At 38.9% G+C, this 25475-nt stretch overlaps 1 protein-coding gene and 1 pseudogene across 6 annotated transcripts in view; one reads left to right on the forward strand and one right to left on the reverse strand.

Moving 5' to 3' along the window:
* Positions 1-25475, reverse strand: part of PLS3 (plastin 3) — a 224623-nt gene that overhangs the window by 46360 nt on the left and 152788 nt on the right. Inside the window, exon 1 of one of the 6 annotated variants that reach the window (XM_060292756.2) lies at positions 11500-11555. The exons of 4 other annotated variants lie outside the window; for them this stretch is intronic. The gene's annotated coding sequence lies outside the window, so the exon portion shown is untranslated. Of the gene's footprint in view, positions 1-11478; positions 11556-25475 lie in introns of those variants that run through there. One more of the 6 variants, XM_060292752.2, reaches the window with a different exon arrangement.
* LOC115841652 (ferritin light chain pseudogene) lies at positions 16395-16857 on the forward strand (annotated as a pseudogene).

Here is a 25475-nt window from a genome sequence, read left to right on the forward strand (position 1 = left end):
CTTTACTTCTTTTCTTTAAAAAATAAATTTATTTATTTATTTATTTTTGGCTGCGTTGGGTCTTCGTTGCTGTGTGCGGACTTCCTCTCATTGCGGAGATCGGGGGCCACTCTTTGTTGTAGTGCACGGGCTTCTCATTGCGGTAACTTCTCTTATTGCAGTGGCTTCTCTTGTTGCAGAGCACGGGCTCTAGGCTCGCGAGATTCAGTAGCTGAGGCTCGAAGGCTCTAGAGTGCAGGCTCAGTAGTTGTGGTGCACGGCTTTAGTTGCTCCGCGGCATATGGGATCTTCCCAGACCAGGTCTCGAACCCGTGTCTCCTGCATTAGCAGGCAGATTCTTAACCACTGCACCACCAGGGAAGCCCCTCTCCTTTACTTCTAAAGGTCCTTTCTAGTTTGGGCAATTCGTGAGTCAATAATAATCTAAAGTAGTTAGTCTTTTTTTTTTTTTAAAGACGATTTTATTCTCATACTACTATATCACTTCTATAAAAGAGAAAATTAGACAAAGATGGTTCTGGACATACCCCCCGCCCCACCTCACCCTTTATCCCTGCTGAACAGTGGGTTCTGACTCAATCCTTCCCTCCCACTTCTCCCCTTTGCAAGCAGAGGGTCTGAACAGGGTAGAAATCTCTTTCCTCTTTTTATACACCTCCCCCAACACACACCTCTACCCTCACACAATTTACCAAGGCGTCTGTTATATGCCTAGTTCCTGCCCTCAAGGAATCTACAATCTGGGGAAGACAAAAAAATGTAGATAATTATAATTTGACACAAAGTGAATCAGTGGTTGTAATAAAAGGTAGAGAAGGAGAAAGACTCTGGAGACCTTAAGGATTATTAATTCCATCTCAGGCAGGCCAAGAAAGTAGTACTTTTGTTCTTTGTGCAAAATTAGGAAATACATAGATCTCATAGAAATGATTTCGAGGCACTTGTTTACTTAAAAAAATATTAACACAATGCAGCATTTAAAAAACCCAAAATATACTTTCTGTTCTTTCTTTCTTTCTTTATATGGCTGCACTGGGTCTTAGTTGTGGCACATGGGCTCTAGTTCCCCGACCAGGGATCAAACCTGGGCCCCCTGCATTGGGAGCGTGGAGTCTTAACCACTGGACCACTAGGGAAGTCCCCAAAATATAGTTTAAAGTTTTCTAATTTCTTATTCCTGTCTAATTATCATAATGAAAGCTTAAAGTGTCCCCTTTTACACCTATAACTCAGATTTTTCATCTACAGAAGACATGAAGAGGCACAACTGAGTAAGAGTAAAAAGAACTGCAATACACATATATTCCCAAAACAACATTTGTTTGATCCAGGAGAACAAAATAGCTTAATTTAGGAGTCTCTCACTTGAATAAATTCAATTTCATTTATTTATAATTATTTGAAAGTAAATAAATAAATGCTACCCTGAAGCACCTGAGCTAAAACTAAGAAATCCAACATAAAGTTTAAAAGGCTTACAATATACACTTCAGTTGACAAAAATCACAATATTTAAATTAGCTACTTAATGCAGACTTTTTTTTCCCACTATGAATAAAAAAAGTTTGTCCTTAAGACTACTCAAAGGTACTTGATGGAATCTTTAAGGAAATCAAGCAATGAAATACTATCTTGGGAGAAAATATCACATTTAAATAATTCAGGGAAGACAGGAACATCAGATTTTTAGAAAACCTTGCGAATTTACTGAAAGCTCTATCCCTCTTCATTGGGCATTCATTGAATTTTTTCTCTCAAAGCAAGTAAAACATCCCAGACTGGGGTTTAGGAAGCAAAATAGATGATGATATCATTATTGCCCTATAGACACGTTGATTCAATCCTGAACACTTGCGGCAAACTGTTGTTCCCCACCCAAGAATGCAGTATGTTATGATAGGAAGATTGTGAGATGTGGAATCAGAAGACATCAATTAATGCCCCGGCTCTGCTACTTCCTAGCAGTGTGTCTATGAGCGAGTTTATTTAATCCTGCTAAGGCTCAGTTTCCTCTTTTGAAAACAGCGATAATAACTACTTCCCCAGGGTCCTTGTGAAGATTAAAGATGGCATGTGAAAGCACACTGTAAACTATAAAGTATTATACAGCAACTTCAAATCCTTAATGAAAGAAAACGGTGAACAAATCAATGCCTAAGTAATTGTAAGAGGCTATATAAATATAAGGCATGAGTTCTACTAAGAACCTTTTAAATGGAATGTACGAAAAGTTATGTCATTTGCCCTATAATTATTGACTACAGAGTATAATAGATCTCCTTCATATATAAAAATTATAAGCCTTTAAGTCGAAGTAATTTAAGAAGGATGGGACTAACAAAAATCTGTCAGCCATTTTTTACCCATGACTCAGTTTGGCTCCTGCATAAGACCAGTTTCTAAACACAACTTGAAGAACGGCCAGGAGATTTTTTTTTTAAATACAATTTTTACTTTATATCAGGACCACTTAAAAAAATAGCTAACAGCTTGTCAATATTGTCACATTCCTCCTACATTGCACATTTTTTTCATAAGCAATGCAAAATAAAAGGTGAAGAGGTAAAAAGTAAATATTATTGCTGAATAAAAGTTTAACCTCAATTTCACAGTATGTGATTGGTAAGTAAAAAGAAAGTCTGACTTTTGAAATATGTTGAAATGTGTCCTTTTCCCCAGTCTGTCTTCCCACAAAAGTGAACTTTATTTACATGGAGAGAGCAGGCGCCGATATTAAAGAAAGAAAGAAAGAAAGAAAGAAAGAAAGAAAGAAAGAAAGAAAGAAAGAAAGAAAGAAAAGAAAAGAAAAGAAAAGAAATATATTTTCCCTCCATTTAAATTTAGCCAAATGAAATACCATCAAAAGTAAAAGCTTCCAGGGTCTCTGCATTTTTCTGAATTCTCTCATCTGCAGAGCACTTTGATCTGTCCCCAATTCTGTTTCCTCCCTAGCTCCTATGCCTGCCTTCGCTATAAAGGGAAAGCATCAGGAGAAAAGCAAACCCTCTCCCTAAACATCTGAGACACAGGAAAACAGATTTTCAAATAAGGGAATGAAAGGAAAGCAAACAAAACCTTGTTTGTTTGTTTTGTCATAAAAGGATATGGTGTACAACTGGGTCTGAATTCAGGGCGTCACCCATAGAGGAATCTTATGCCTATGAAGTCATCCCTAATTACAGAGTTTGACTAACAATACAGCAATTATGAAACCACTCCACTGGCTCCTTTAACTATACTTAAACCCTCAACACAAATCTTTGCTGAGAAAGGTGTACCTACAACTACCTACCTGAAACTATTACTCAAATTCTAAAAGGTATTTGATGGAGATGAGGAAAGGGGTGGTGGTGCCTGTTTTCATCCCCTAAGGTGATTCACGTTAGGAATGCTGCTGACTAAATAATCTATTTACTAATCTGTGTCATTCAGAACCACTCGGGTCAGGAAGCAGGGCACACAATGGGAAACTTAACCATAGATAATCAAGAGTTGATTACGAATTTTATATTTTTTTCTTGAAGTTGAGAGGAACTAAAAGATAAAAGCAGGGCATATTCACCATAGACATTATCCAGCCACTTGTATGCCAGGTAAACAGAATTGGTAAAGTGAGGCTGATGACTTAAAATCAGAGATTTGGCCACACACACTTAAGCTAGTAAGCTCGAATCATGAAGAAGAGAGGGTGGACAAAACATGGAAGAATACATTATTTGTAGTTGTGTATCTGTCACCTTCCTCTGTCCAAAACAGGCAGCACTTTGGAGCAGCCACACTTCACATACCTACCTGTACCAACAGAAACCGCCACCCTGCCTCCTCACTAGTAGGTAAGTCAACAGCACTAGTCTCCAGGCCAGATGGGCGTGCAACACTCTCAGCTAAAGCTCACCCACTCTCACTATGATTACTCAAGCTCTAGTGCCGCGTTTCCAAATGACTTGAGAAGATTTCAACTTGAATGTCTATCATATTCACCCACTTATTCATTTATATTCAAGCCTTAATTGAAGGCTTAATATGTACCAGGCACTGTGTTGGGTGCTGCAGATATAGAGATTTAGGACCCAAAGCCTCCTCTCAAAGACCTTACTGTCCAGCGGGGAGAAAGATGGAAAAACAAAGACATAATATTAATGCCATCATCCTATTCACTGAGTGGTGGGGTGACAGTGGTGGGCTTCAGGAAAAGTTTTCCAGAGAAGGTGACTTTTGAACTTTATCTTAAAACATAAGTAGGGCTTCCTCAGACAGATATCACTGGTAAAGGCATTCCAGGCAGAGAGAAGATGATATTCTAGAGCTGTAGAAAGATAGTGTGGTTGGAGCACTGTGCCTAGGGTTTGAGAGAGACACAATTGGAGCAGAAGGTCAGGGTCTAATTTAGAAAGGCCACACTTAAAATCTGGACTTGACCCTCTGGTCAAGGGAGAAGCAAGGTCAGTGAGGAAAATTCCAGTCAGGAGAGTCTAAGTGTCTACATTTGAACTTACTGCCACATTATTTCTCCCCTTTTCAAATATCTCTCCTGGCAAATCAGGTCTCCTTTTCAACTTCCCTACTTTCCTCAGTCTCCAGGTTTACAAATTTGAGAAGTTTGGCCACAAGAAACCACTGGAGATTGAAGTAAATCACTAAGCTCTCTGGATTCTTCCATCATACCCCTTTATCACCTCATGTCTGGCCTTTTCCAAAGGCCTTTTAGCTGATCTATCTATGGTCCTGTCTCCCTCCAATGTAATCTCTACGCTGCTAACTTCCTGAAGAGCAGATCTAAGGTATGTTTCCTACAAAAGCAAGTCCTAACTTTTTTTTTTTTTTCTTTTTGCGGTATGTGGGCCTCTCACTGTTGTGGCCTCTCCCGTTGCAGAGCACAGGCTCCGGACGCGCAGGCTCAGCGGCCATGGCTCACGGGCCCAGCCGCTCCGCGGCATGTGGGATCTTCCCGGACGAGGGCACGAACCCGTGTCCCCTGCATCGGCAGGTGGACTCTCAACCACTGCGCCACCAGGGAAGCCCAAGTCCCAACTTTTAAGCACAACATCCTAAGCCCTACACTCTTCTGTATTGATACCTGTCTATCTTTCCAATGTTTCTTCCGATTACACACACTGCACACCCTGGAATCACACTCTCTTCACACCCTATTCCCCAAACAGGCCATGTATTTTCCCACCTCTGTTCCTTCTCCTCTGTGCTTCTCTCTAGTGGAATGCTGTTCACCTGTCTCCTATGTACTTTTCAAAAGCATCTTTGAGAAAGTCTCTTTGGAGTGTCCCCACCTGAGAGAAAAATTCTCTGTTCCCAGGACTCTCACAGAACTGCATGCTTTCTTCTGTTACAGCCAGTGCTGGATCCTTCCAGACAGCTCCAATTTTAAATATCTTACTGTCAGACCATATGTACTAATTTTTGAATGGGAAAATATAGTCACCACAAGGATAGCATTTAATACTACTATACATAAGCTCTCTGATGGGATGGAAGGGACCGTTTCCCATTCATCTTCATATTCCCAGCCCCTCTCACTGTGCCTACAGAGTAGGTAATATAAATAATTAATATAATAACATATCATTGTAAGTTTATACTATAGCAGCTAACATTCTTGGAGGACTAATTGTTTATATGGACTGTGTTAAATGCTTTATATATATTATGTAAGTTATTTCTCAGCAAAACTCTATGAACCACGTAATATTGTTATTTCCATTTTACGGAAAAGCAAACAGGATTAGAGAAGTTGAGTAACTTGCCCAAAGTCACATGGCTAGAGAGAGGCAGAGCCAGGTCTCAAACCCAACTCCACCCGACACCAAAGTCAGCATTCTCAATCATTATGCTGTACTGCATAGCTTCCTCAACCACGGCTTAGTGAATGAATTTATCTCCCCACAGACTATAAACTTATTAAAGTAGAAACACAGCTTACTCATCTCTGTATTCACCACAGCACTCTACGCAGAGACACAATGCATTATCAGTAAATATCTTGAATCAAAAAAGGTCCACATCTAGTACCCACAACAATTTTGATCATGTCAGTCCCATTTCAGGAAGCTATAATTTCTTATGCCTAAACAGCTGGTCTAAACTTTGCCTGGTATTCCTGGTCCTCTAGTGTTCCTACGAGTCACATCTAACCAGTTTAACCTTTCAACAACACTCAAAATTAGCTTTTTGATCACAACCATCCTCCTGAACGATACCCGTCCTATTAACTCTTACATCAGCATCTTTTATCCTGCCGCCACTACCTCCTGCCCTCCCTGCTAGTAAGAACTCCCTCTCTCTGTATCTACCTTTCACACTTATAATGCCCTCCTCTTTATTCCTCTTATCTTCTTATCCAAATCCTACTCATCCTTCAAGTCTCGGCAGAAGCCTCATCCGCTCCCAAACCACATTTCCCAGTGACTCCACACCCCTGCTGACCTTTCTCTTCAACTCCCACAGGATCTAGAATCTTGCCACAAAATTTAGCAGTTTAATTATAGACTTCCTCCTATAGTTATATAAGTGGATGTGAGTACAGTCTGGCTGGGACATCCATCATCCTACTAGATTCAGTTCATCTGCCTCCTCCACACTGATCCTCAAACTTGGTCCAAGAGAATAGTCTTCCCCAATCAAAGACAACCATTCTTTCACCAAGAGCACACAAATACTTGTCTAATTACTTGCTCTGCAAGTCTTATTTCAAGATTGTTTGTTTCTCAAGAACAGAGTCTAAACTTCATCTTCCTCTCGGATACTCCCACAATGATAATCCACTGCTGGATGCTGGGTACAGAGGTATGGCTCAAAAACGATTCCAGTTGACTGCAATGTTTTGAGGGTGGTGCTAATCTGCAACATGCCCAATATTCAATGATTACTGAAATTATATTAGGGAAGAAACAAGAGCCTAGGGTAGTTGAGTGACTTTGCCCAAGACACAGAGCTGTGCAGCAAATGTAAAATTTAAAAAAAAAAAGAGTATGTGAGAGAGAAGGTAATTAACTACTCGTACCGTAAAAATAAAAACAAAGAGGCTACACACTGCTTTGTGGAAAGAAGGCTCATGCCTATTATACCCTATGGAAGATAATTTAAAAACTCCTAACCAGGAATTCCCTGGCAGTCCAGTGGTTAGGACTCTGTGCTTCCACTGCAGGGGGCACCGGTTGGATCCCTAATCAGGGAACTAAGATCCCCCATGCTGCATGGCACGGCCAAAAAACAAAACAAAAACAAAAAAAACCTCCTAACAAATGTGACCATCATATTGAGAAATATGAACGGTTGCCAGAAAATGCAGTTCCTTTCAGCTAATTCGTTTTTATTACTTGAAGGAGGGATTCACTTAATCCTTGAACTGAAATCACCAAAACTGTAACTGTGTAAAATATATAGAATATTGGCAACGGGTGCAGTAGATACTATATATTATAGAGTTCTAAAATTTCTTTCTTCAAAATACTGGTGTTAAATAAACAATAAACAGGCCATACTTTTTAAAAAGAAGGACATGAATGCTGACCTTCTCTTGTGGCACATTCATTCCTATATATGACATGTTTCTGCTTCCCTGTATTTAATATCCCTTAATTTCAGCCACTTACATGCTAACTACTGTAAACAACCATTCCCATTGTATCAGTGCTAATAACTTAGTACAAATGTAAGCAAACACTCAAGTATCAATGTGACGATTTGATTTTGAGTTTAGGATTTCTTTTTTCATACATAAGCCATCACTGTGGTACTCCTAGTTTTTTTAGTGATTAGTTTTTTACCTTACCGCTGATTTTTCTCCAGGGGCAAGCGGCTTGGAGTTTTGTTTGCTTACTTTTAGAAAACTTTAATGGAATCTTGGTAAAGGAGCAACTGTAATAATTTAAGAGGTTATATGCCTCTTTCTCAATTTAATGATCTGTTGCTCTGAAAGTCACAAGTGAGTCAAACTCTAACTGGTCTCACCTGTGTCACAGGTTTCTAGTCCTGAAACTTTAGGAAAGGTAAAAGCAGACAGAAGAAGTGGTGAAGGATTTTACTGTTTATTATTCCAGCACCTCAGCATTATTAAAAATTGTTCGTTATAGTCAACGTGGAGAGCATACTTCTGTGATGAAAGCAACATTCAACATGTAGAACACACTTTACTTAACGAGGTTGTTTTTCAGGCCTAGACCCTCTGGTAATTCTACTTGACATTTCAGCTGCAAATTGGTAAAACTACACAGAGGACATTGATAGATAACCCCCAATAGAACAGACAGTATTTTCCCATGAGGCACTGTTATATATGCTGTTAGGCTGTACAGGATTCGGGACTAGAGAATAAAGCAGCTGGCTGATGGAACACACATCTGGATACATTTAGCAACTATGCTTCTACAATTCATTTAGATTAAAATAATAGGAACACAAAAACATATCATTTTGGTAACATAGCACACTATTTCAGGGACATTTGTGAAATGACCTAAAAAGCCTTACTTACTATTTACATGACAAAATACGTTTCAAATTCCAAATCAATTGAGCAATGAACTCTGGAAGGTTCTATCAGGGACTGAAGGCTAACTCTCCCTTTTATCCAACCTCAAGTAGCTGCCTGCCTATAAGTGCAATTTTGCTTTGGATGTACCCAAAAACATTAAGGAGACTGAAACATTAGCTCACTATATTTAATGTGAAGAAGGGATTGCTATCTCCTGCGTGTATGCTGCTCCAACAATGCCCATGGATGCATGAGAGAGGGTGAAGGTTTATTAAGAAGGGCAAGGGAGCAGAGGCGGCTGTTATTTGCCAAGTAATGCGCACAGAGTTAAACTAGCCCTCTTCCTACTTCCCTAATACCTACAACCAATTAAGCCACCTCAAATGTTCTGTCTGTGTTGTTTTAAAGGAGATGCAGCATAGGGTTCTGGTTGCTAACCAGTGACACCCCTTCCCCAATTACAGGAGCTCCCCACCCCCCAGCGTGTCCCACCATCTACTTCTCTATCTCCTCCGCTAGGCTGTGAGCTCCCTGAAAGCAGGGCTGGTACCTCATTTGACTTTGTATCTTGGCTCACAATAAGCCCCTACTAAATGTTTGTTGAATGAACTGATGTTCGAAAGTAGGGAAAGTGAACAGACTTAAACATACTGCAGGCTAAGTAGTTGTCACGCGTGGTTTTCAACATGCATACTCTATAGAGAAAGCTGGGAACAAAATAGTCAAGACATAATAATGTTCCCACATTCTTCACAGGCACTTGGCCTGTTAGCATGCTTTAACTATCTACTGGTCTTTAATACTTCAAGATACTACAAAACTCTTCAAGATGTTTGCAACCTGTTCTTTGAATTTAGCTGAAAGTCAAACAAAGGTTTTTTTTTCTTTCAGAAACAGTTTTTACTTGGCAACAATTTTGGCAATCAAGCAGCACATTTCACCTTTACAATAATATACATCACGCACACATCATGTTTTGACAAACGTGCAATTTATAGATAAATGTATCATTTAGAAATAAATGTAAATTGCTGCAAACTAAAGCTGTACTTAAAAATTTTATTATGAAAATTTTCAATGTATACAAAAGAGAAAATGTACAGCAAACACCCATAATCCCATCATCCAGATTCTACATTTATCAGATTTATCAGGATTTCCACACTGATTCTCTCTTCCTGTCCTCTTCTTTTCCCTTGCTTCCTCCCTCCCTCCCTTCTCGACCCCCCTTCCCTATCTCCCCCTCCCCTACCCTCTCTCTCTCCCCCACCTCCTGAATTACTGTAAAGCAAACCCCAGACATCCCATGAGTGATTTCACCCTACTTAGCTATTAAATGAGTTCATTTCCTGGAAACACCTCTATTCTGTTCTAGGATCTAGCATAAGCTAGATTCTAATTGATCTTTTTTTCAAGTACCAATATCTGTGAGTCACTTAAACCCCAAAGGGTGCCCAATCCTGTGTCATTTCCTGGAGGAATATCAACTACTTCCATTTTAAGTAAAAGTTTACTTTCCTCTTTTTGTCTTAATAAAGATAAGATCTTTAAGCAATGGCTATTTTAAAATAAGTTAATAATTTTTCCCATAGAAACATTCACATCAATTAAGTCAGATTGAAGACATTCTTTAAATTCTTGCTAGACAAGAGTTTTGTAGATATTTAATATACATCTTAACCGTATTCTAAAAGCCCCCTTTCCTATTATGAAGAATACTATATCAAACCCAAAGACACAACAAAGTTATACCTCTACTTCCCCATCTTTACAAAGCTAAGAAGTATTAACTCCTTGGATTGAAATAGCACATTCTTCTTTTAAAAGGTCCAATCCCTTTATTTCCTAAGTAAACTCTGACATTTTCCAAAAATATCTGAATAATTTATGAAAAAAACATATCTGCTGCTAATGAAATTAATTAACCATCACACTTGAGGAGTAGTTCCATTCTCCTTTCCTGTGAAAAATAACACGGAAGCCAAGGGCAACCTTCAGGTATATATCTCTCACAAGGCAAGATCAGACCAGTTAACTCAAGACAAAATATTATGATGTACAACTCAGAAATCACTAGAGATAAACTTTCAGCTTAGACTTTCAGCTAAGCTGGAAGTTTATCTATTAGTCACTAAAATGGCCTCTTGCAGTGTAACATACCCTGCTTATATGTTCTCAAATATGGTACTTGTTAATTGAGAAAACTAGACTCTTTTGTTTCATACTTCACTTTTTACCTCATACGGGTGTAGTTAAGTACAACTAATTTGAGAGGTTACCCTTGATTCGGAGTCGAGATTTATACAACCAGCTATATTGAAATAGGAGAAATAAAACATATGATCACTATGTGATAGAAAACTCTGGTGAGTTTGTGAGCATCAGAAATCACTATCACTACCATATTATAGTAACACCACCAAAATCTCATCACCAATGATTTTCATGTATTTTGGCAAGTATGAATAAACACCAGTACAACTGTTTGTCATAAGTTATTTTGTAAGAGTAGAATATCAATCTGTTTGCCATATTCTGTCATGACAGCTACCCTCAACTTCTATTTCACAGAATTTTGAAAAACCATTTAACAGTGATCAAAAGTATTTGAAATTCCATTCCCCTTCGCCCCACCCCCAAGATATAAAGTAAGAGTTTCTGTCATTTAAACCTTTGGCATCTGACTTGATAGATACAGCTATATAATTAGGATTACAAAACCAATTTTTAAAAAGTACAAAGTCCCTAAAATATTCCCCAAATAAAGAAAAGACAATATATAGAGAGAGAACAAGTCAGATTCTAAACTTCAAATTTTTCTCTTAAAACAAATTTGCTTCTACTTGAATACATAAGATTTAGAAAGCGTCTCCAAATGTGTAACTACCCAAACACATAATAAGGATTTCGAGATGTTTAAAGTAAATTTCTGCTTAAATATTCCATAATATAAAAGTTAGAGCCTAACGAAATAATATTAAAATTGTTACCCTTCCGGGATGAGAGCAAACCTGTTGTTTCTTTCTCGCAGCACTAAACAGAAGGAACCTCCCACGCCCAGAACGCCAATCTGGAAACCCAACATTCTTCTCACAATTGCAACTTTAGAGAGCAAGTCATAACACTTCCTGCTAGAGAGAGAGAGCACCCTGACAAAGCTATGATACAATACTTACGAATCCCCTTCCTGTCAGCCTCACAGTATTTTGCCAAGTATTAACAAATTGGAACTTCACAACATTTAGAGAAAAGTGAATTTTTTCATTGCAGCTCCACTGAAATCATGCAAGAACACAAGGGAATTTAAAGTTGGTTCAGGTCGAATAGCTACAACCCACATACCTATTTAAAGTTTGAACATTAGCCAAGTAACCTGCTTATTTTAGAACACATGGAACCAGCTTCTCCCCAGAGGCCAAGTCACTCGTCCATAGGAAAGTGCATTACTTAGAAAGGCAAATGAACTGTCCCAGACCACTTTCGTTCTATTATTCATCTCGATCCATACTTACGTCTTTATACAACACTTACACTCCATATGCTAGGTGTCAGAGCATTAACTGCGAGTATCTATATCTTGTTTTCTGTTGAATACATAAGCTGTTAAGTGTAGGAACTATATTTTCTACCAGCCTAGCATACAGGAACGAAACCAATACTTGACGAACTGAATTTTCTATTGAGAGGCAGTACTGCTGAGTAGTTTAGAGTTCTGGAGCCAGACTGGGTTCAGATCCTGTCTCCACAATTTTCTAGGTTGTCTTTGGACAAACTGCTTAAGCTCTTGTGCCTGTTTTCTCATCCAGGGATGATAATAGTAACTACATCACATAATGATAACTATTTTGTACATTGTTGTGATGCTCAAATGATTTAATGTGCGTTCAAATTTTAGATCATAGCCTGGTAAATTGTAAGCACTAGGTATGTGATAACTGCTATATTCTTATTATTGCAATTTGTTTTTTTAACTGGTCTAGCAATTCTAATCAGTTAATTGTTAAATGAAGCAACTGGTTAGCTATGAGTTCTCACCCTTTATGGGAGAGAACAATAAATCAATAGGAGTACTGTGCTAGGTTCAGGAGACCATTTCTAATACTGACATAGGGCAAGTCAATCATTTGGAAGGAAATGGAGTGCAATGGGAGCATCAGGGCCTTAGGAATCAGACTGACTTCAACTCTGTGTGACCATGAACACATCACTTAGCTTCTCTGAGCCCCAGGTTCCTATCTATAAAAATGGAACTAATTCCATGAACTTCAGAGGGTTGCGATGATGATTAAGTGAGATAAATGCATAAGGGGGTCTGGCTCCAGCAAGGTGCTCAGTAAGTGGCGGCCATCGTTATAATCTGTCTGGGATATAATATGCATGATACCATCTGCTCTACCTACCTAATCTGCTCTACCTACCTAATAAGTATGAAAGTGAGATAATAGATCCTTCAGTCCTTTATAAATAATATAAAACAAAGTGAAGCGTTTTATGCTAACATTGAAATCTCAGAATAAGGAGGCGACTCACATTGCAGTCACTTGTAAAAAGCATCAGGACAGCCCACATCAGGAGGCAGAGTGTTCTCCTGTCCTCATCACTAACCACCATTAGCAGACACTGGATTACATTTTGTCTCCTTAATGGAAGCACTTTATTTCATCAATCACAAAAACTGCATGAACTATCAAAAGGCAACGCAATCCCGAACAGAAGGAATAGAGCGTCAGGAGTCAGAGGACGTGTTTTTCCACCTGTTTTCATTGCTGACTCACTATATGAAGTCTCTTCAACTTTCCTGAGTCTCAGTTTCACCATCTTTGAAACAAGCATAGCACTAGCTGCCTGTAGCCAGTCAGGGAATATGTGGGGTAGTAAGGAATGCTCAAGCACCTTGAGCTAACTGGAAGAAAGGGTATACGTGTATGTATTATCATGCATTTCCAGGGAAAACTGGGGCACAGGCAATTGCCTCCGGTAAGAAGACAGTATCAGTGACAGGCCAGCAATGTTGGGTTTCCCCAGCCTTACTTTTCTTTAGCCACACTTGTCACTTCACAACACTTATATGGGTCTGTCCCAAGTGCTATTAAATTAACTTCCTCGGGCTTCCCTGGTGGCGCAGTGGTTAAGAATCCACCTGCCAATGCAGGGGACACGGGTTTGAGCCCTGCTCCGGGAAGTTCTCACATGCCATGGAGCAACTAAGCCCGTGTGCCACAACTATGAGCCTGCACTCTAGAGCCCACGAGCCACAACTACTGAGCCCGTGTGCCACAACTACTGAAGCCTGCGTGCCTAGAGCCTGTGCTCCGCAACAAGAGAAGCCACGGCAATGAGAAGCCCATACACCGCAACAAAGGGTAGCCCCCGTTCGCCGCAATGAAGACCCAATGCAGCCAAAAATTAAAAAAAAATAACTTCCTCAATGATCACGCTACCCAGAAACAGCTTCCTTGTCTTTCCCTTTCTTGGTCATCTGGAATGTATATGCTTTCTAGCTTTCTGAACTCTAAGGCTAATCTTTGATCACAGTGAAATCTGTCAACACCCAGTTGTTGATTTTAAAGTCTATTCACCATAACATGATAGAATTCACTTCAACTGCAAAATATTGTGGTGAAAGTTCTAGGAATGGATACTCCCTTTAAAAATGGACATCTTCTACTTAGTAAATACCAGGACATTTCCTGAAAGACTGCTGTATCACATCAATAGTTCAGCCAGTTTTGGCCTGCAGCCCATGCTGTAACCTTCTAAATGTCTCATCATATGACGTATGTGCAGGTGTGCGGGGCCAAGGGGGGGTATTGGCGTTTGTGTATGTGTGTGAGTATGTGTGTGAACAGCATCTCTGTTTTTACTATGGGTAATGAAAATTGCTCTGGGAACAGAAGATGGTGGCAAGGGTTATGTAATCCATTGCACATTTTTATAAGCAGGCCACAGAATGAAAACAACTTTTACATTTCCAAATTCATCATGATGAATGCTGGGGAAAGTCAACAGAAACCAACCTATGTTTTATCTGTACATGTAAAGTGCACAAGCTCTCACTCTCTCTCAAATGTTACAAACAAATCCATAAAGTTAAAAGTTCACACATGCACCTATGGACACATACACCCTTCAGGGTGGAAAGGAAGGAAAGAGGCACACCCAAAGCTGCATGAGCATTTCATAGACGTATCAGTGTAATCTGCAGTTAGGACACAAGACCTAGACACAGTATTTTTAAAGTCTCTTCCAACTTTCATTCAAACATCATCCTCTCCCCACCACACCCAGTACGGGTTATATTCTTTCCATGTGTGACACGTACAATGGAGGCCTCTCCCACTGTGCTTAATGCCACACTTCAGTAACAGTGATCTATCGTCCTTTAATGGAACAGGATTTTACCCATCTTCATGACTTATAAAGTAAACAAACAAATAACACTCACAGTGAGTGAAACATCAAAGCAAAGGGATCTAACGTAAAACAGGTACCAAATTAACACGGAGGATATTGCTACTGTAATTTTGGGCTATATTGGAAAGTTTAGGAAATTTATGCCAGGAACAGTATTAGGTACACAAACTTCCTGTTGCGTGGCTGTGTCAGTTTTAACAATCAGGTAGATCTGGTTTACGTGATGATTGGGCGGGGGTTAAATAAGCCACAAGAACATCTTAATTTCAATATTCCAAGGGCTGTCTCCCCAACAGTAAATATTTGTGAGCTCTGTTTTTGCATAACAAAGTAATCAACCTTTTAAAACAGGATGTCTTATTATATATTAAATTATATACCTTTCCCTAATGCCCTAAAACAAAAGGCTGAAATAGGGCTTCCCTGGTGGCGCAATGGTTGAGAGTCCGCCTGCCGATGCAGGGGACGCGGGTTCGTGCTCCGGTCCAGGAAGATCCCACATGCCGCGGAGCGGCTGGGCTCGTGAGCCATGGCCGCTGAGCCTGCGCGTCCAGAGCCTGTGCTCCGCAACGGGAGAGGCCACAACAGTGAGAGGCCCGCGTACCGCAAAAAAAAAGGCTGAAATAAATAGAAGGATTTAAAGCATGGGTCCTCCAAAAATTATCAGTTGAACTACACATGGGATAAGGAAGTGATTTGGAAGACATCTGTGGTAACTATATACAGTTAACAACACTGAACTGCATATTTCAAAGTTGCTAAGAGAGTAAATCTTAAAAGTTCTCATCACAAGAATAAAAAAGTAACTGTAGGGTGGTGGATGTTAACTAGACTCATTGTAGTAATCATTTCACAATATATACATATATTAAATCATTTCGTTGTACACCTTAAACTAATACAATGTTATATGTCAATTATATTTCAATGAAACTGGGGGGGACATTGTGTTCTGTTCATAGCTAATAAAATCATACAAAGAAATAACTCATATGCTCTACACCTTCCTATCCTGAGAGTCTCTCATTCAAAAAAAGGATAGGGAAGGAAAAGAAACAAAAAAACCCAACTAACCGAGCAGCTCCTAAACTTTTTGGCCTCAGGACCTGAGGACCCCAAAGAGCTTTTTGATTTATGGGTTAGATCAGTGTCTTTATCATATTAGAAGTTACAACTAAGAAAGTTTAAAGATATTTATTTAAAAAAAATTAAACCCACCTCATGCTAATATAAATAACATTTTAAAATGAAAACTATATTTTTAAAAAATGTAGTGGGAAGAGGCAGGGCATGCCTCGCTCCTGCGGATGTCTCTTGCTTCAACACTGTTTGAATGGAACAGACCCAGGGACGCCCCCTTTTCCAGCCTCCAATCACCCTGGAACCTCTTTTCCAGTCACACCCTTAGGAACCAACCACTATGCCGTCCTCAGCCTCCGGAACCAGCCAGCACCGTTTTTTTTGGAGCTTAGCTCCTTACTGCTGATCAACCATGAGCTCCCAGATTTGTCAGAATTATTCCACCCAGGTGGAAGCAGCCGTCAACCACAGGGGTCAACCTGCATCTGGGTCCTCCTACACCTACCTCTCTCTGGGCTTCTATTTCTACCGCGATGATGTGGCTCTGGAGGACGTGGGCCAGTTCTTTGCTGAGTCCACCATTGAGAAGGGCAAGGGCGCCCAGCATCTCTTGAAGATGCAAAACCAGCACAGTGGCTGTGCCCTCTTCCAGGAGCGCAGAAGCCATCCCAAAATGAATGGGGTAAAACTCTGGACAATAAGGAAGCTGCCACAGCCCTGGAGAAGAACCTGAGCCAGGCCCTTGTGGACCTGCACCCCTGGGCTCTGGCCGCGCAGACACCCACCCGTGACTTCCTGGAGAGCCGCTTCCTGGAGGAGCAGCTGAAACTCATCAAGCAGATGGCGACCACCTGACTAACCTCACCTCCCACTAGCGCAGGCTGCCGCCGGGGTTGGAGTGCGGGGGGGGGGGGGTGGTGGTGCTGAGCCAGTAGCCCTTCCAAAGGCTCACCCTCAAGTACGACAGGGGCCTCTGCAGCCCAACGGTCTTTGAGGGGCCCCTCTGCATCCCTCTGGTGTCAGGGCTTCTGCCTAAGCCCCTCTCTGCAGCCCTAGGCAGCTTTTTGACCACCCTGGGGCCCTCACCTAAGCCGTGGGCCAAATGGAAACAAAGGTTTTTGCAGGAAAAAAAAATAGAAGAGTATATTGTTTACATCTTTGTTTAACTAAATACAGTGACAGCTGGATTTTCATATCTGCTTCTGCATTGTCTGTTGCAATATGTTGTTTTGATTCAAGTATATGAAGAAAACAGGGCCTCCCACAGATACCTTGTTTGGAAAAAGGAAGTATTTTAGGAGACTTTTCGGATAATTATGGATATTCTTCTTTATAATACCACGCCAAAACTGGGTAAGTGCTAGTTTCTTAAATAGTTGTTGCAGTGTGGAATCTGATATCAGATCAATGACGTTATCATACTCTGTTAACGTTAAAATCCATTGGTCTATCTTGCACTTTTTTTTTGTACTTTTTTTTTTTTTTTGCGGTACGCGGGCCTCTCACTGTTGTGGCCTCTCCGTTGCGGAGCACAGGCTCCGGACGCGCAGGCTCAGCGGCCATGGCTCATGGGCCCAGCTGCTCTGCGGCATGTGGGATCTTCCTGGAACGGGGCACGAACCCGTGCCCCTATCTTGCACTTTAAATGGACCTTTTACCCATGCTTGATTTCAGAACATCATGCACTGATCATATGGAACAATACGGTTTGACTAGTAGAGATGTGTTGTCACACTTCATTTTACAATATCTAACAAATCACTTCCATTAAAAACACCACCAACCTCATTAGAAAAGTCTAAGTATTGATGTATGGTGGCTGATGCAAGTTTTCAAGAATTTGAATTTTTGCTTGAAATCTCTAACTTTATCATTGGCAACAAATACTCCCAGCCGTTTTCCTTGCAGTGACTAGCACACTTGATTCACTTTTGATAACATATCTGCCAAATATCCAGGTCTGAATTATCAGTTAATGCGTCATTCGCTCTTTCGAGTAAAAATGGTTTTCTGTTTTCTAAAAGTGCAGCTAGTTTAGCTTGCAAATCAAAAAACTGCACAAGTGCTTTTCCTCAAGACAATCATTGTAAATTCATATGCAGCAGAAATGTTTTTATGTACTTCCCATTTCATCACACACAATATTGAAAAGATGTATACCCAAGAGTTGAGATTTAATAAAATTAATTTTTCCTGCTTAATCAAGGACATTCATTAATGAACTGCATGTTATAGGTATGTTTCTAACAGGAAGGGTATGGTGTTGAATACAAAGACTACTCATACAGTGTGGGGCTAAGGCACTAGCAGTTTTACCCACCATTGCTTCTGTCAGTATAGTGAAAAAGCAAAGAACATCTTAGTGTTATTATACAAGTAATTTTGATCTCCAAGGGACTCTGTGGCATACTTTTCTATTGAGAACTGGTGCTTTATTTGGTAATATTTATGATGGAGTCATCTAATTTTAGAGACAAAAAACATAAGGTCCATAGGTTTTTAACAAGAAATTTCAAAACTGAGAATGCAATTACCAGAATAGGTTTTAACGCGAGTTCTGTTCTGTTGAACTGTGAAAAGAAGAATTCATTGATTAATATCAATTCTGAGGGGACCAATCTATAGCTTATTTACTCCAAAGAATATTTTGCAGAATCAGGTTCATGTCCATGAGATGGGAATTTATCACGATAGTGTAGTTTTTAGAAACTTTTAATACATTTTTTAAAAGATTAAGAAAGACAATATGTTATAAAACTACTTAAAAATATCCAGTTCATATGTAGCAAATCAGATTTTTCTTCTGATAATCAGTAACAGTTTCTTTCTCTGATACTAGAAAAGAAAGGCTTTGAAAGTTAGACTCTGTATGAAATGCAGAATTATAACTTTTAAAATATTAAAAATGAAGTGAACTATAGTATTTATGTGTAAAATAATATGCAGGTTATTTGAAAGCAAATCCCAAACAACAAAAAAGGGGAGAGAAAAGATGAAATATAAGAACATCAAATATTGATAAACTGTTGAAACTGTGGGGGGGTTCCTTATGCTATTTTACTTTGTATGTTTGAAATTTTCCATAAAAGTAAGCTTTTAAAAATTCCATGAGCTTATAAAAAAGTATTTTGTATTTTGGAAAGCAAAAATAAAATTCCTGACTCATATTCATTCGTTACCACGAACACTGAATGAACATCCACTCTGTAAAAGGCACTGTACTTAGATGGCATCAGGAAATAGAAAGATTTATGAAATATGCCTTTTACATTCAAGGAGCTCAGAGTGTCTGTGTCCATATATGTAATTGATTCCCTAAAATGGGTATAATGCCTCCACTATGACCATTCTAAGGGGTACTTATACTATTACAAAGCACAGCTTGAGCCAACTGAACTGCAAATCAGGATAATGCAATTTTAAGGGAAAAAAAAAGGAAACTGGCATGAAAAGAAAATACAAAAAGGAAACTTAAAAAATAAGAAATGAGACTCTCTTTGGTTTTCCTCTATAAAAGGAAACAAACAAGAGATGTGAGCAAATATGGGCATGACCACATCATTTTTCCACCACAACCCCATCATCTTATTTTACTTCAGGACAGGAACCATCATGTCATCTCCTTTGAGTCAGCTCTTGTACTACCCACATAGGCAAAAATAACTGAGCAATACATTCACTTCCCATGGTGAACATTAAATACATTAAGTATTCTATAATTCTTCCAATGAAAGAAGACAGCAGTTACAGATTCCATATTTTAATTTTCAGGGCTACTATGTCCATTCACACCGCCCGCCCCCCCCATATAAATTAAGACCATCCTAAAGAATAAATCCACAAGTTAAATCAATAACATTCCTCAGTTACTCAAGGGGTCTAATTTTAACACTGATAAATGAAAAATAAAAGTGAGAATCAAAAAAATCAAACATTTACTTTAACTATCATCTTCCAGCTTATTGCCATATATTCCAAACAAATTATCAATTTTTCCCTATTCAAACTTCAGGTAAAATGTGCAAGAGTTCTCAAAACTCATTCAATGTAGGTCTTTAAAAGCTGAGTGATAGATTAAAGGATTTAAAATTGCTCCACTGTTTTCATCTTTAATATTTATTAAGCTCTATGAGGGCAGTGATTTGTCTTTTCACCAATCTATCTCAAGCATCTAGAACAGTGCCTGGCACACAGTAGGCACGCAATAAGTATCTGTTAAGGAGGGTGGGGGTGGGGGGATTGGATGAAAGCAATCAAAAGGTACAAACTTCCAGCTGTAAGATAAATAAGTACTAGGGATGTAATGTACAATATGAGAAATTAACACTGCTGTATGTTATATATGAAAGTTAAGAGAGCAAATCCTAAGAGTCCTCATCACAAGGAAGAAAAATTTTTTCTTTCTCTTTTATTTTGTATCTATATGAGATGATAGATATTCACTAAACTTACTGTGATAATCATTTCATGATGTATGTAAGTCAAATCATTATACTGTACACCTTAAGGCTGTACGTCAATTATGTCTCAACAAAATGAAGAAAAAAATTCAGGAACAAATATTTACTTTCAAATGAAAAAAAGTATCTGTTAAATAAATTTGTGATAATAACATTGCATGCTAAAGGAATTAAACTCACTGTCATGTGCTATAGTGGTGTATTACATAATAAAGAATAAACTTTTAGCACTTTTCATGCAAATCACATAAATAAACATAAAAGACATCTACTCTTGTCCCATTGGGTAACCCTACAAAACAGGGTGATTCCTAAGAAGTAATCCAGCCAAAGAAACGGTAGGTTTACATCTTTCTAGTGGCACCGAATCCATGATCATATTTGGCAGCTGAATGATTTTCTAATTCTCCACTTTTCGAAAATAAAGGCATTTCAGAGAAAAGTGGAATGGAAGGTATAAAGAACTCTGAATTTTATCAAGTTTTCCTTCAAAATTGCCACACACACAAAAAAGAAAAATCGCACTTAAGCTGTCAAGATCTCAATGCTTTAGCTTTCTTAACTTTAAAACAACTACTTTTTGACCTCACAAGGAATCACGAAACCTTCAAAAGAAACAGCCGCTTCAGCATTTCCTGCCTGTCTGCCCTAGTCCAAGATTAACCTTGTCAGTTTTTAGGAAGACTTATAAAACTCCTTTAAATGACTAATTCAGATGAAGTGGTAACATGAAACCACAGTTTATAAGACGCTGGTTTCTACTTGTTACCAGATGTTGCCATCACTTCAAAGTGTTAAATGCATTCATGAAGAGGTTCAGATATATTTGCATGTGGAATATTTTCTGACTTCTGCTATTATTGTGAAGACAGAGGAAAACTGTTGCCTTGTTGTCTAATAAAACATCTTTAAGGTTGCCAATATTCACATCAAGAATCACCAAGTACTCTGTCGGTCTAATTCCTCCGTGTAATTCTTGAAAGCACATATATATATAAACACTTTAAAAACACACCACAGGGACTTCCCTGGTGGCACAGTGGTTAAGAATCTGCCTGCCAATGCAGGGGACACGGGTTCGAGCCCTCGTCCGGGAAGATCCTACCTGCCACAGAGCAACTAAGCCCGTGCGCCACAACTACTGAGCCCTCGCTCTAGAGCCCGCGAGCCACAACTACTGAGCCCGCCAGCCACAACTACTGAAGCCCACGCGCCTACAGCCCATGCTCCCCAACAAGAGAAGCCACCACAATGAGAAGCCCGTGCACCACGACAAAGAGTAGCCCCCGCTCGCCGCAACTAGAGAAAGCCCATGTGCAGCAACGAAGACCCAACGCAGCCAAAAATAAATAAATAAATTAAACAAAACAAAAACACACCACAAATTAATTCCATTTCTTTGGGAGCTTGTCATGAAACAGCCCGCTTAAAGATCTAGCTGAAAAATCCAAATGTGTGTGTGTTTGTGTGTATGTGTATACTTTTGGAGTTGCTTTTTTAGACAAAACAGTAAACAGTCACTAGCTTCACATAGTTCAGGGTTCCTTTGCCAGGATAACTCAACAATTGCACTAGGTTTTCTGCTTCTACACATTCTTCTCTTGTTATGTTAATTTCTTTGGTTATGTTGCCATTGGGGTTTTATTAGGTTAATTAAAAATGTTTTTTAATCTCCAGAGAGAGTTTAAGGCAACAACAATGGTTGCTATTTTCTACACATAATGGTCATTGTTAAGTTTTGGCCCAACACAGCATCCTGAATACAATGTAGATTTATCCTTAAGATTGGCTGCAAAAATACTGTGGTCTCACACAGTGTTATGTGCCCTTTCTATTCAAATGTCTGGGAGATACCCCATAACTCTTATTTTATTTTTGCTGATACCCCGACTGCATTTCTTTGAGGATGGAGTTGAATCCATAAACATAACACTAATGCTGGCTCAGATTTCTAGACACTGAATTATAACTGACCAGTTTTGCTTGCTCAGTATTTTATTTGGCAATCTGTTAACCTGGTACAGCTAAAAAGTCTCATAATTAATTCTGCCACAAATCAAACAACTTTTGTGGCCTTTGCTTGCTAAAAATCATATTGTTAGCAAAAAGTCATCCATGCAAGAGCAACTTCTTCCTTCTCCCAGTTTATCCCTCTCCCTGGTACTCTTACCTCAGAAATTGGCTAAGCCATTAGCAGGGTTCTTTTGATGGGGTAGACTATGGTAGGCTCGCTGGCTCTGAGAATTCGCTGCTTTAGAGAATGAGCTTTTAAAGGTCTCTCATTAGACCAAATACAAAAATGCAGATAAGCGATATGTGAAGAAAGAAGTTGGAATATCTGTTTGATGAGTACCATTATACTGCATTCTTCCTTAAATTACACTTTTTTTCCATCACAGGATAGGTTTTGCTGTAGCTGTGACTATTAACCTAAACAAAGTTAGGAGTAGATGGGAAAGAAACAAATCACTGATATTAGTGGTAGTAAATTTTTTTTCAGTATTAATTCTGTATTTAAATGATCATCATACATCCTTTTACCAAAACTCCTCTATTCTTAAAATCTTAATTTTGCCCTATTTTTTAATTGGCTGAATTTCACTTTCGAGTATTTCTCTTTTCTACGAGTTCTTTTATATTCATGGGAACTGCCTAGTACCTTTATTTTTGAATGACATCTTGGCTTACTATTCTTGGATCGCATTTTTGTCCTTTCAGAACTCTGTACACAATGCTTAGTGGTAGTAAATTTCACTGTAATAATTATACTAAAACTATATGAGCCACATGCTATAACTTAGGTAAGTTTTCCTTATTGAGAAGTAATTCTGTTAATTGTGTTTAAGGTAGTATATCTGGACTGTGATTTTCAAATTCCTGCTTTCTGAGTATAACCACTTAATGCCATATTCATAATGTTATAGGCTGCCAGTGACATATTTATTAAAACAATAAAAGCCAATTTAAAACAGGATGGGAAAGAGAGCCAAGTTTTTTTGGTGCTTCCACCCTGAATCATGAAGCAGAAAGAAGGGTGGAAAAGCTTTATCTTGAGAAAGCAAGACAGAAATGAAAGCATGATCTCATTCACTTTTCTCGCACCCAAACAAGGTGACATTTTCTGTTCCTTTCTTCTTCAGCCCTAATCAGTTTAACAGTCCTCTTTTTTTAATCCCTAATAGTAAGTTTCCAAGTGCCCTTTTTTTTTTTGCGGTACGCGGGCCTCTGACTGTTGTGGCCTCTCCCCTTGTGGAGCACAGGCTCCGGACGCGCAGGCTCAGTGACCATGGCTCACGGGCCCAGCCGCTCCGCGGCATGTGGGATCTTCCTGGACCGGGGCACGAACCCGTGTCCCCTGCATCTGCAGGCGGACTCTCAACCACTGCGCCACCAGGGAAGCCCTCTTTTTGTAATTTTTAAGATTTTATTTTTCAGAATCAAAGATCAAAGCATGAGTATGCACAAAAGTTTTCATTTAAAATGTTTTGATTTACTATTCATGACTAACAAACACATCCTAAACTCCAATACCCTAAATCCCAATGATTTAGTGGCATATTCTGTTTTACTATGTGGTTAATGCATTTGTTTGAAACAAAAGAAGAGGTAAACCATACTTAAGGCAGTAGGTTTAGGAGTCTTGCAAAGAGAAATCTAAGGTGGGGGCAGGAGTCTTTAAAAATTCTGGAAAGAACTCTTCAAATAATTTTAAAATTCAAAAACATATCAGTGATTTAGAACTTGAAAGTTATATACCTAAATCAAGAATGTGTCATTCCTTTGAAAAAGTTTCAATATTGGCAATTAAAAAAAAAGATATCCAAGTTATATCTGAAGAGAAATGACCAATTAATATTTGTTCAGTGATTTAAAAATCATAAAAGTAGGCACCACTTTAGAAAATAAGACCTAGCATGAGACTATAGAAGAAATTAAATTGTCTTCCTTAATGGAATTACCATTTTTAACTTAATTAACATTACATATGCAATCTCAAAATTCTAATTTATTAATGTAACTCCTATTGACAGCACAGTTTTTTGTGGTCATAGACCAGCTTATTCTAAAAATTTATGTGGAAAAGAAACAGGTCTTAGAACAGGTAAACTTTATTGAAAAATAGACTGGGTGGACTCACTCTGCCTGGTGTTAAGTCATTCCTTGTAGCTACAGCAATCAAGATAGTGTGGTTACAGAGCAACACATGCAGAACAATGGAACAGGCCAGAGAACTCTGAAATAGACCCACACGAATAAGCTCAACTGATTTTTGACAAGGGTGCAAAAGCTCATCAGTGGAGGAATGGTGCTACAGCAACTGGACAACCATAGGGGAAAAAAATAAGAACTCTGACCTAGACCTCATTTTGTGTAATATTGTGTAAAGATTTACACCAAAATTAACTCAAAATGGGCCACAGACTTAAATGTGAAACATAACACCATAAAACTTTAGAAAAAATTTTTTGAAAAATTCATCAGGAACCATGTTTGGTGAAGAGGGCTTGGACATAACATCAAAAAGACAATCCATAAAAGGAAACATTGATCAACTTGGCCTTGTCAAAATAATACTTTTGTTCTGTGAAAGACCTTGCTTGGAGGATGGAAAGACAAGCTACAGACTAGGAGAAAATAGCTGTATACCACATATCTGACAAAGGATTGTTATCTAGAATATATAAAGACCTCTCAAAACTCAACATTAAAAAACAATCCAATTGGAAAATAGGCAAAAGACACGAACAGATATTTCACCAAAGAGGATATACAGATGGGAAACAAACACATAAAAAGATGCTCAGCATCATTAACCACTGGGAAATGCAAAATGAAACAAAAATGGGATATCACTACACACCTATCAGAATAGCTAAAATAAAAATGTGACAATACTAAGTGCTAGCAAGGATGTAGAAAAACTGGGTCACTCATACATTGCTGGTAGGAGATTAAATGGTACAAGTCACTACAGAAAAACATTTTGATAGTTTCTTATAAAATTAAACATGCAGCTCTCATATGACCCAGAG

Source organism: Globicephala melas, chromosome X, assembly GCF_963455315.2.
Source record: "Globicephala melas chromosome X, mGloMel1.2, whole genome shotgun sequence".
NCBI classification, from domain to species: Eukaryota; Metazoa; Chordata; class Mammalia; order Artiodactyla; family Delphinidae; genus Globicephala; species Globicephala melas.